Below are 12527 nucleotides of genomic sequence, written 5' to 3'. Positions count from 1 at the left end.
GTTTAAAAAGATTAGAAAGATCTCTGTACTGTCAAATTATATGTTTGTACATTGTAATTAAATCGCCCCTAAGCCATCTTTTCTCTAAACTGAACAGCCCCATGTTTGATAGCCTTTCTTTGTGCTGCAATCCGCCCATTCCATTTATTACCTCGGTCGCCATTTTTTGCACACGTTTGTACACAATTTTCCATATGTGATTTTTATAGAGGAAAAACTAAGTTCTTGTCAAGAGCATTTATGCCTCTTTTGATGCATCCAATTATTTTATTTGCCTAAGCAGCAGCTGCCTGGCACTGGTTGCTAAAGGTAAATGTACTGTCCACCAATATCTCCAAATCTTTTTCAGTAGTAGTTTTACCCAGTCTCTTACCATTTAATTCATAAATGTACGATCTGTTTCCTCGGCCCAAGTGCATAACCTTACATTTTGTTATGAAAGGTCTGTGGCCCCACTGGGCCGTACCGCCTTTGCGGTAAGGCAGCTAGCCAACGGGGAGCAGGTGAGAGTCTATAGTTCTACAGGTACCTGTGGCAGCTCAGACAGCAGCAGGGCAGGCTTGGCTGGGACTAGGTAGCGGGCGGACGTCAGGCGAGGTGAAGCAGGTCAGACGTGGATGCAGCACGGCACGACTTTGGCACAGCTCAGTGCTGGACCAGGAATGTATGGAATGCTAGGAACAGGAACTGGAACAGGTACAGGGACTGGAACAGGGACTGGAACAGGTAACGCACTAGGAGGCCATCACATAGACAAACTAGGGAACACAACAACGCTCAGGCATCGATCTAGGGGGCTGGACCCCTCTTATAGTCCAGGGTACTCACGGCTCAAAGTTCATCCACAATGACCGGTGCGCGCGCAACCCCTTTAAGAAGGGGAAGGTTGGAGCTGACGACCTGCAGCCACGGACATTACACATTTATCCACATTAAACTTAATTTGCAATTTCTCTGCCCAAACCTCCAGCTTCCCCAAATCCCTCTGTAGTATTACATTATCCTCCTCTATGTTGATTACTTTACAGAGCTTAGTATCATCTGCAAATACTGAAATTATACTCTGTAAACCCTTTACAAGGCCATTAATAAACATATTAAAAAGAAAAGGGGCCAATACTGACCCTTGTAGAAACCCACTGGTAACTGCGACCCACTCTGAGGATGTACCATTATTAACCACCCTCTGTTTTCTATCACTGAACCAGGTGTTGACCTAATTACACATATTTTCCCCCAGTCCCAGCATTTTCATTTTGATATACCAACCTTTTATACGGCACAATATCAAACGCCTTTGAAAAATCTAGATACACCACATCCACAGCCTTACCTAGGTCCAGTTTAGAACTTAAAGGGAACCTGTCACCAGCATTTTACTGATTAAACCAGCAATACCAGGGGGTAGTGGGTGAAATATAAGTATTTAGTATTCAGTTTTTGAGTGTTCCCACACCGTATGCAAATGAGCATAAAAGAGTCATATATTTGTTTGAAAAGAGTCATATCTTCATTCCTCAAGTCTTTCCGAGTTTACCCCGCCTCTTTACTTTTGATTGACAGCTCCTCGCCTTCCCCCAGCACACAAAATCCCGCACTTGTGCATTGATGTCCTCTTCTGGGGTGAGCGTACAACGGGACACCGAATTATTACGATAAAAGGCGCAACATTTTTACAGACCGTTATTTACAGTCGGAGGAGGAGTTTAGGAGAGGGGATAACAGAAATGAAATACCATCCGGACCCGGTGATTTTTCTATTTTAGTGTTTTTAAGGCGGTGCTGCACTTCTTGCTGGGTTGGATAGGTGACATTTAGTTTATCCCTAATCATGTCATCTGAGAAAAAGGGGTTTAATACTGTAGATTGGACTTTTCCTCATCCTCCTCCACCATTATACCCAGATTATTTTTGAAAGGGCCAGCACTTTCAGTTTTCAGTTTCTTATTATTTATGTATTTGAAAAATATTTTTGGGTTATTTCTACTTTCTTTGGTAACGAGTCTCTCCGTTTCAATCTTTGCTGCCTTTATTTGTCTTTTACACAACTTATTTTTTTCTTTATAATTATTTAATGCCTCATCACTACTATCTTGCTTTACTAGCTTGAATGCTTTCTTTTTATCATTTATTGCCCCCCTTACTGTTTTATTTAACCACATCGGTTTCATCCTGTTTCTAGCTTGTTTATTCCCATAAGGTATATATTTTTCACAGGACCTACGGATGTAGCCATCTTTATCTTGATAACTTAGCTGCAGCATGATATTACACAACAAAAGCCATTGAAATGTCATTGAAAAAGTCAAGATAAAGGATCTTGTAACTGTGTATTTAATGCGTTAAAAGTCAAGACAGAGACGGCTACATCTGTATTTAAGAGGCTTTTAAAAATGTCCCATTTAATTTGTGTATTTCTATTGTTGAGCACATTGTCCCAGTTTATGCCCTTAAGGTCATCCCTTAGCCCATGAAAATTGGCCTTTCTGAAGTTTAGTGTTTTTGTAGGTAAACATCTTATTAAAGGATACATGAAAACTTATTATGTTGTGGTCACTATTACCTAGGTGACCCCAACCTGTACTTTTGATATCCTGTCAGGCCTATTGGTTAAAATTAGGTCTAGAAGTGCCCCCCCCCCCTCCTTGATGGGTCCTGCACCAGTTGTGAAAGGTAATTGTCCGTAATTATTGTCAAAAACCTGTATCCTTTGTTGGACCTGCAGGTTTCTGCCTCCCAGTTTATATCGGGGTAGTTAAACTCCCCCATAGTAATGACTTCATTATGGTTCTGCCTCATCTATTTGCTTTATTAGTTCATTTTCTGTTTCTTACAGTACTTATTTCCACACATAATCATTTCCCTCATAGACATCATCATGCAGGATGGGTTTTAGGCAGGATTTTACATATAACCCCTCCCCCTTTCTTATTCGTACGATCCTTTCTAAACAGACTGTAACCCTGCATATTAACATCCCAGTCATAATGATCATCCAGCCATGTCTCACTTATCCCCACTATGTCACAATTCTCCTCCAGCATTATCAACTCTAATTCTTCAATCTTGTTATTGAGGCTTCTGGCATTAGTATACATGCACTTTATATGTTTATCTGTATCACTTTTCTTCTTATTCCTATTAACTTTTCTAACCCATTCCTCTATTCCACCCCCTTGTTAATTTCTCAGCCCCAGCTCACTAGCTACGCTGTCCTCCCATTCTATACAGTAATTACCCATCCCCCATTTCCTAGTTTAAACACTCCTCCAATCTTCTAGCCATCTTTTCTCCCCAACACATCTGCACCCGCCCCATTTAGGTTCAGCCCATCCCTACCGTAGAGTCTGTAGCAACAGAGAAGTCGTCCCAGTTCTCCAAGAACCCAAACCCCTCCTACCTACACTAATTCTTTAGCTACTTTTTGATCTCCCACTGTCTCTCTGGTGTTGGCACATGGTACAGACAGTATTTCTGAAAATACTACATTTGAGGTCCCTGCCCTGAGCTTGTTACTCAAGTCCCTAAAATCATGTATTAGAACCATCCACCTACCTCTAACTTTGTCATTTGTGCCAATGTGCACCATGATCGCTGGGTCTTCATCAGCCCTTCCCAATAATCTGTCAACCCGATCCGCGATATGCCGAACCCGAGCACCCGGAAGACAGCAAATTGTACTGTATTGCCGGTCTTTGTGACAGATTGCCCTATCTGTTCCCTTAATGATAGAGTCTCCCACTACCAGGACTCTATCACCCCATTTTCTATGCTCCCATGCCCCTCCCTACTGGACCAGACATTCCCCTGGTTGCTAGAGGAGGTGTCTAGTTGCAGCAGTGTTACCCCTGAACTGACGTCCCGCTCATTCGCCAATTTGGCAAACTTGTTGGGGTGTTCCAGATCAGGACTAGTCTCCCTGACACTCTTTCCTCTACCCCGCCTTCTAACTGTTACCCAGCTAGCTGCCTCAACAGCCTGAACCTCCATGCTACCATCCTCCCCTGCATCTGCCCCAATAAGTGGTTGCTCAGTGAGCAGCAAACTCCACTCCATGTTGTCAATTGCTCGCAGTGTTGAAAGTTGCTCACTTAGATGCAGAATCTCGGCGTCCAAATGGGCAATTCTCACACACCCTGCATAGCAGTATGATCCCTCAAACAGCTCTTCAAGGGGAACATACATGGCACAGGATGTACACTGGGTAGCATTGGCAGTTCATTGTGTCTAATGGGGATTTAAACATCAGTATATCGTTGTAGGGGGGAAAAAATACACTAAATCCCCAAGAAACAATTTCTTCTAAAGTGACATAATAAAACACTGCACACTTGAAATCAATGCACACTTCCACGCTCGCACACTCGCTCAGCTGCTTGTTTTAAATCGTTTTTGACACTTAGCTGCTCTTGGATGTTAAATCTTTTTAAATCCTTCCTGTCAGTGGCCCTATTCCCCCTTATATGCTTCACTCATTTATTATGGTCATTCCTAAACCTGGTTAGGATCAGTCTGAATGTGACAATTATCAAACCGGTATCCTTGTTAAATGCGGACCTCAAGATATTTACTAAAATACTTGCCAATAGATTGGGTTCTCTTCTTCCTAGTTTGATACACAAGGACCAGGTTGGATTTGTAATGCACAGACAAACTGGGGCTAATACTAGATATACAATAGATCTTGTAGATGTCCTCACTAGAACTAATTCATCAGGTTTACTCCTTAATTTACACACTGAAAAGGCGTTTGACCGATTGAATTGGTCTTTCCTTTTCGCTACTCTAGAAAAATGTGGTACATCTGGTCCTTCTCTTACTGCGATCCACTCTTTATATTTCTCTCCAAATGCAGCTATTAAACTTCCACACAATCTCCCAGCGCCTAAATATCTACAATGAAACATGGCAATGCTGTCCCCTATCCCCCCTCCTCTTTGTGCTTTGTGTAGAGCCACTTGCCTCTCCGATCCCGAGTAATCCTGATATTCAGGATATTATGGTACGTGATCGTGAGATTAAAATTTCTCTTTTTGCGGACGATGTCCTCTTAACTCTACCCAACCCACAAATTTCCCTTCCTAATCTCCACTCTGCCCTCGATGGATACAGCCTTTATTCAGCATGTAAGATTAACAACTCAAAGACGGAAGCCCTACCTATTAACCCCTTCCCGCTTTGGCCACTTTTGACCTTCATGACAGAGCCTCATTTTTCAAATCGGACATGCTTCACTTTATGTGGTAATAACTTCAGACTGCTTTTACCTATCCAAGCGTTTCTGAGAATGTTTTCTCGTGAAACATTGGACTTTATGTTACTGCCAAAATTTGCTCGATAAATTCAGTATTTATGTAAAGGATCTGCCAGACACAGCTTCTGTGTTGACGCCCGTGGTTAGTCAGTCTGCACCTGCTCCTAAGTCTGATAGAGTGACTCCTTCGTCTACCACTCAGGCTGGGAGGCTGAGAAGTGGGAGAGCCTATCACAGCCTGGCCAGACGGAGCTAGCTCCCGCCCTCTGTCTATTTATACCTTCATTTCCTGCTTCTCCTTTGCCTGTGATTCTGCTTGTTTCCTGGCTCTGCTGCTGCTTGTACTATTTGTCCTCTGCTTCATATTGACCCTGGCTTTACTGACTACTCTCTTGCTTTGCGTTTGGTACCTCGTACACTCCTGGTTTGACTCGGCTCGTTCACTACTCTTGTAGCTCACGGTGTTGCCGTGGGCATTTGCCCCTTTTCCCTCTGCTTCTTTGTACCCTTGTCTGTCTGTCTGTCGTGCACATAGTGAGAGTAGGGACCGTCGCCCAGTTGTACGCCGTCGCCTAGGACGGGCCATTGCAAGTAGGCAGGGACTGAGTGGCGGGTAGATTAGGGCTCACCTGTCTGTCTCCCTACCCCGTCATTACAATTTAATTGTGGAAAAACACCAAAATTTAGCGAAAAATGTCAACATTTTTTTTTTTTCTAAATTTAAATGTATCTGCTTGTGAGATAGGCAGTTATACCACACAAAATTGTTGCTAATTAACATCCCCATATGTCTACTTTAGATTGGCATAATTTTTTGAACATCATTTTATTTTTCTACGATATTACAAGGCTTAGAACATTAGCAGCAATTTCTCACATTTTCAAGAAAATTTAAAAAGGCTATTTTTACAGGGGCCAGTTCAGTTGTGAAGTCGCTTTTAGGGACTTATATATTAGAAACCCCCAATAAGTCACCCCATTTTAAAAACTTCACCCCTCAGAGTATTCAAAATGGCATTTAGAAAGTTTCTTAACCCTTTAGACGTTTCACAGGAATTAAAGAAACGTAGAGGTGAAATTTTTTTTTTTTTGCAGAATTTTTTTTTTAATCCAATTTTTGTAACACAGAAGCTTTTACCAGAGAAATTCAACTCAATATTTATTGCCCATATTCTTCAGTTTTTAGAAATATCCCACATGTGGTCTTAGTGGGCTTATGGACTGAAGCACAGGCCTCAGAAGCAAAGGAGCACTTAGAAGATTTTGGGCCGACTTTTTATTAGAAAATATTTTAGCCACCATGTCAGGGTTGAAGGGATCTTGCGGTGCCAAAACAGTGGAAATCCCCCAACAGTGACCCAATTTGGGAAATTAGACCCCTCAAGGAAATTATCTAGGAGTATAGTAAGCATTTTGACCCCACAGGTTTATTGCAGAAATTATTGGAATTAGGCCGTGAAAATTAAAATCTACATTCTTTCAAAAAAAATGTAGGTTTAGCTATTTTTTTCTAATTTCCACAAGGACTAAAGGAGAAAAAGCACCACAAAATTTCTAAAGCAATTTCCCCTGATTAAAACATTACCACATATGTGGTCTTAAACGGCTGTTTGGACACACAGCAGGGCTTAGAAGGGAAAGAGCGCCATTTGACTTTTGGAGCTCAAATTTAGCAGGAATGGTTCACGGAGGCCATGTTGCATTTGAAAAGACCCCTAAGGGACCAAAACAGTGGAAACCCCCCTACAAGTGACCCCATTTTGGAAACGACACCCCTTGAGGAAATTATTTAGGGGCATAGTGAGCATTTTGACCCCACAGGGTTTTTGCAAAAGCTATTGGAATTAGGCAGTGAAAATTAAAATCTGCATTCTTTCAAAGAAAATGTAAGTTTAGCTATTTTTGCTTCTTCGAAATGGCACACTTTGTTCCCCTGCCTGATCTGCCTTCTGCTACTGGTCTTGCCAGTTTCTTTATACAGCATATATTTTGTCTGCATGGCCAGCCCCGTCATATAGTATCGGACTGCAGTGTTCAGTTCACATCAAGATTTTGGAAAGCTCTGTGGGGCCCAACTGGAGGTCAAGCTAGACTTTTCTTTTCCATACCACCCACAGTCTAATGGCCAAGTAGAGAGGGTCAACCACATCCTGAAGAACTTATTCACCATTTTGTCTCTGCCCAGTACGACAACTGGGTGAATCATTTTATTCACCCTCGTACAACTTTGGGTCAAAATTAAATTTTTCATGAAAAAAGCATAATTTATACTTGTGGCTAAAAGTATGACACAAGCATAAAATTATATGCACCACAAATCCTAAAAATAAAAGTTCAATATGTGCTTAATCTGGAAATTTAAAGATGTAACAACCTATAAAATACAGGGATTACACACCTTGGAAAGTAAGTGCGCCCCAAACCCTATATATTTCCTATAAGCAGACAACCTGACCATTGCAGTTGTCATCATGTGTTGTTGACAGCCATGTCCACCTTAACGTAACTTTGTGACAAACAGGGAATATTTTTTTAAAATGCATTAAAACATACACTACATTTGTGCCTAAGACTCACATACAAGCAGAAAAATAATAGACCACAGTGTGCTGAGTTCATATATAACACAAGCATCTAAATAAACAAGAGCTTGTGCTCTCAACACTGAAACAGAGGCCTTGCAATATTTGTCCATTATCCACTAATGTGTTCAAAATATATACTGGACATGGTAATAGCTACTATGCTACCAAAATCTAATATTTTTTTTTGAAAGTGCATAGCATACCATGTATAATACACACAGCCACATACACGTAACAATTCATGAAACATTCATTAAAAACAAAAATTGCATGAAAATGCAATTTTGCGACTAAAATGCGTACTCAAGGGTTTGTAAGCCAAAATCAGGAGTGAAACCTACAGAGAGAGATATAGTATAATGGAATGATTTGCACTTCTTTTGTGTTTTAGACTGGTTGGCTTCCTAATACTAACCGAAATACATGTGAGTCAAAAATTATCCGCACTCTGACTGTAGAATTTATTTTAATCAACTTTCAGAAAAGACAAATACATAATTTTTTGACATGATCTCCCTGCTTTTCAATACACCTTGTCCATCAGTCAACAAGCTTTCGTATTACCACATTAAAAAATGTTTTAGGCTGAGCTGTGAGCCACGAATGCACCGCTGTCTTCCACTCTTCATCAGACGTGAATCTTCGTCCTCTTAGGGCTTCTGTCAGGGGAACCATCATGTGATAGTCTATCCAATAGAATCAGTTTATGTGCACGCTCAATGTTCTCATCAGTCGTGGACGTGGACGGGCGTCCGGCTCCTTCTTCATGGCTGACACTTGTATGACCTTCCTTGAACTTCTCTACACACTTCTTCACGACAAAACACTTTCTCAATACAGTGCACAAAGTCTTCGATAAATATCGGCACCAGACAAACCCTCAGACCTAAAGAAAACTAATCATGCACGCTGCTCTTCTTTCGTGCAAATCACAAGTGGGGCAGCCATTGTTTCTCGCATCGCAGTCACAAATAAACAGACGTAATACATCAAACCTGCACAGCAGTGACTGGGGAGACAGCGACCTCGTATTGAAAGTGCTGATAAGACAGTGCAGCCAACAGAAGTTTTAATATAACCGGAGTGCAGATAGTTTATGACTCACCCTCGTAAGTGTTCAATTTCACTGTACAGTGTCCATTTAAGGACATTTTCTGTACCCCATGCAATACACAGGAGAAATGAAGCATTGCATGGTGCCTACTACAACAGAACAATGATCCAAAGCCCTGCTCTAAGTTACGCATAACCTTTTAGGTAAGTAGCCGTCAGCTGGTATTCTGTCTGTAATGGATTAGCCCGTGCTATCATTAGATTTAAACCCTTTTAAGCTGTAGTAGGAGCAGCTTATAAAAAATGAGAGCCTTTCAAGTCAAGGGGTGTTTTAAGACGCATGGGGTGAAATGTTCACAGACTACCTCAACAAAATGACAGAATGCCAAAGGTCTCCAAGGCTGTAGTTGCCGCAAATGGAGAATTCTTTGATAAAAGCAGAGTTTTAAGCACTCTTTGTTTTCCAGGGAGAACTCATATCTAGCTTTGTTATTGACTTGATATTTTCTATTAATTTTATAACTTTTTTGATAAATAAAAGTATGAGTTTTCATGGAAATTGTAAACATTTTCTGAGTGATTTCAATCTTTTGAACAGTAGACTGTATACGTTTAAAGGGTGTTTAACCAAATCTTAAAAATGGCTATATATTGGTAAATCGGAAGTTAAACACAAAGTTTGGTAATTATTTTTGTTTCACTTAGAGAGATATTGGTATTTTTTTAATTGGTGTGACAGACATTTTTGCTAAACTGTCAACAGCCATATTGGTTGTCCCCTTTGAACTAGCTTCTTGTTAAACTGTAATTCTGCTATTTATTGTACATGTTAATATAACCTATTGTTTAAACATTTATTTTTTCTTCCCATTAATTAATAGTGTATGCAAAGATAATAAAGTTTGTATTATATCTTTTAACCCCTTCGCACAACGCAATGTAACTGTGTGTCTGTCAATGTCAGTCTCTGAAGCTTGATTTGGACAACAACACCAAATGTTAAAATGACTAATTGCCAATCGATCTCTGCCTTAAACTATGGCCTGGCCTGAGCTTCTATTGATGGGATGCAGATCTGTTGTTTGGCATGAAGTCTTTCCAATTACTGCACTTGAAAACGAATTAAAAAAATCCAACAAGGCAGATCAACTTTTCCACAGATACCTGCCTTCAGTTGGGCTCTGTCATGCTGGTTCATGTCATGAAATAGGCGACAGTCAGCAAAAAATGGTCTTAAAATCACTGACCATGTAAAATATCTAGAGTAGAGCCAACTAAAGGCGTATCTCAGTATTAAGACTGGAAGACCATAGGAAGCTCACCCAAGAAACCTATCAGAATTATCTTCTGTTCATTAGAAGCACACACATAATTGTGGGCTGTTAGAAAAATGTGCAGTGCTCCTGAGTGTGGGAGAACATCATAGCAGCTAGTGCATGGCCCTGGTGGCACCGAGCTTATAAAAAATTGACAGATAAGGAATGCGAAGAGGGGAAAAAGTGAAGAGAAATACAGGTAACATTATGGTCAGAAATACTGCTATTAAAAAAGTACACAAATGATGGCTTTTCCTGAAAATCGCTTAGAATGTTATGTACTCTTTAATGATCTAGGGAATAATACACATCATTGGACCGCTATATATATATATATATATATATATATATATATATATATATATATATATAAAGGTGTTGTTGAGGTTTCCCTTAATTTTTCACATAGGTATTATCCCTTTATGTTAAATCACAGGTTACATTATACCAATTATTTTTTTTTATAGGATGGGCATGTACGCAATGTGGGGCTATGGATGCCGATCTTATTTACAGTGCAGGAAATAAGTATTTGATCCCTTGCTGATTTTGTAAGTTTGCCCACTGTCAAAGACATGAACAGTCTAGAATTTTTAGGCTAGGTTAATTTTACCAGTGAGAGATAGATTATATAAAAGAAAAAAAACAGAAAATCACATTGTCAAAATTATATATATTTATTTGCATTGTGCACAGAGAAATAAGTATTTGATCCCTTTGGCAAACAAGACTTAATACTTGGTGGCAAAACCCTTGTAGCAGTCAGACGTTTTTTGTAGTTGATGATAAGGTTTGCACACATGTTAGATGGAATTTTGGCCCACTCCTCTTTGCAGATCATCTGTAAATCATTAAGATTTTGAGGCTGTCGCTTGGCAACTCGGATCTTCAGCTCCCCTCATAAGTTTTCGATGGGATTAAGGTCTGGAGACTGGCTAGGCCACTCCATGACCTTAATGTGCTTCTTTTTGAGCCACTCCTTTGTTGCCTTGGCTGTATGTTTCGGGTCATTGTCGTGCTGGAAGACCCAGCCACGAGCCATTTTTAATGTCCTGGTGGAGGGAAGGAGGTTGTCACTCAGGATTTGACGGTACATGGCTCCATCCATTCTCCCATTGATGCAGTGAAGTAGTCCTGTGCCCTTAGCAGAGAAACACCCCCAAAACATAATGTTTCCACCTCCATGCTTGACAGTGGGGACGGTGTTCTTTGGGTCATAGGCAGCATTTCTCTTCCTCCAAACACGGCGAGTTGAGTTAATGCCAAAGAGCTCAATTTTAGTCTCATCTGACCACAGCACCTTCTCCCAATCACTCTCAGAATCATCCAGATGTTCATTTGCAAACTTCAGACGGGCCTCTACATGTGCCTTCTTGAGCAGGGGGACCTTGCGGGCACTGCAGGATTTTAATCCATTACGGCGTAATGTGTTACCAATGGTATTCTTGATGACTGTGGTCCCAGCTGCCTTGAGATCATTAACAAGTTCCCCCCGTGTAGTTTTCGGCTGAGCTCTCACCTTCCTCAGGATCAAGGATACCCCACGAGGTGAGATTTTGCATGGAGCCCCAGATCGATGTCGATTGACAGTCATTTTGTATGTCTTCCATTTTCTTACTATTGCACCAACAGTTGTCTCCTTCTCACCCAGCGTCTTACTTATGGTTTTGTAGCCCATTCCAGCCTTGTGCAGGTCTATGATCTTGTCCCTGACATCCTTAGAAAGCTCTTTGGTCTTGCCCATGTTGTAGAGGTTAAAGTCAGACGGATTCATTGAGTCTGTGGACAGGAGTCTTTTATACCTTTTATACAGGTGACCATTTAAGACAGCTGTCTTTAATGCAGGCACCAAGTTGATTTGGAGCGTGTAACTGGTCTGGAGGAGGCTGAACTCTTAATGGTTGGTAGGGGATCAAATACTTATTTCTCTGTGCACAATGCAAATAAATATATATAATTTTGACTATGTGATTTTCTGTTTTTTTTTTATTTTTTATATAATCTATCTCTCACTGGTAAAATTAACCTAGCCTAAAAATTCTAGACTGTTCATGTCTTTGACAGTGGGCAAACTTACAAAATCAGCAAGGGATCAAATACTTATTTCCTTCACTGTATATGACATGGAGATGTCCAAAACTGCACCCGATCCTATTCATATAACATGTATATGTCCCAGACTGCACCTATATTTGAGTGCTTTAATAAAATATTTAAGTAGATTGTTTAAATTGAAATTTGAACACAATGTTTCTCTTATCTTATTGGAGATCTTCATAGTCTTTTGGACATGGTCAACATAGGGCGTGGAAAACTTTT

At 40.5% G+C, this 12527-nt stretch overlaps 1 protein-coding gene across 1 annotated transcript in view; it reads right to left on the bottom strand.

Annotated features, from left to right (window-relative positions):
- The window catches only part of PDE4DIP (phosphodiesterase 4D interacting protein), a 188777-nt gene that overhangs the window by 73661 nt on the left and 102589 nt on the right, over nucleotides 1-12527 (bottom strand). The gene's annotated exons all lie outside the window — the stretch shown is intronic.

Source organism: Rhinoderma darwinii, chromosome 7, assembly GCF_050947455.1.
Source record: "Rhinoderma darwinii isolate aRhiDar2 chromosome 7, aRhiDar2.hap1, whole genome shotgun sequence".
Lineage (NCBI taxonomy): Eukaryota > Metazoa > Chordata > Amphibia > Anura > Rhinodermatidae > Rhinoderma > Rhinoderma darwinii.
This window is presented reverse-complemented; position numbering and strand designations above follow the sequence as displayed.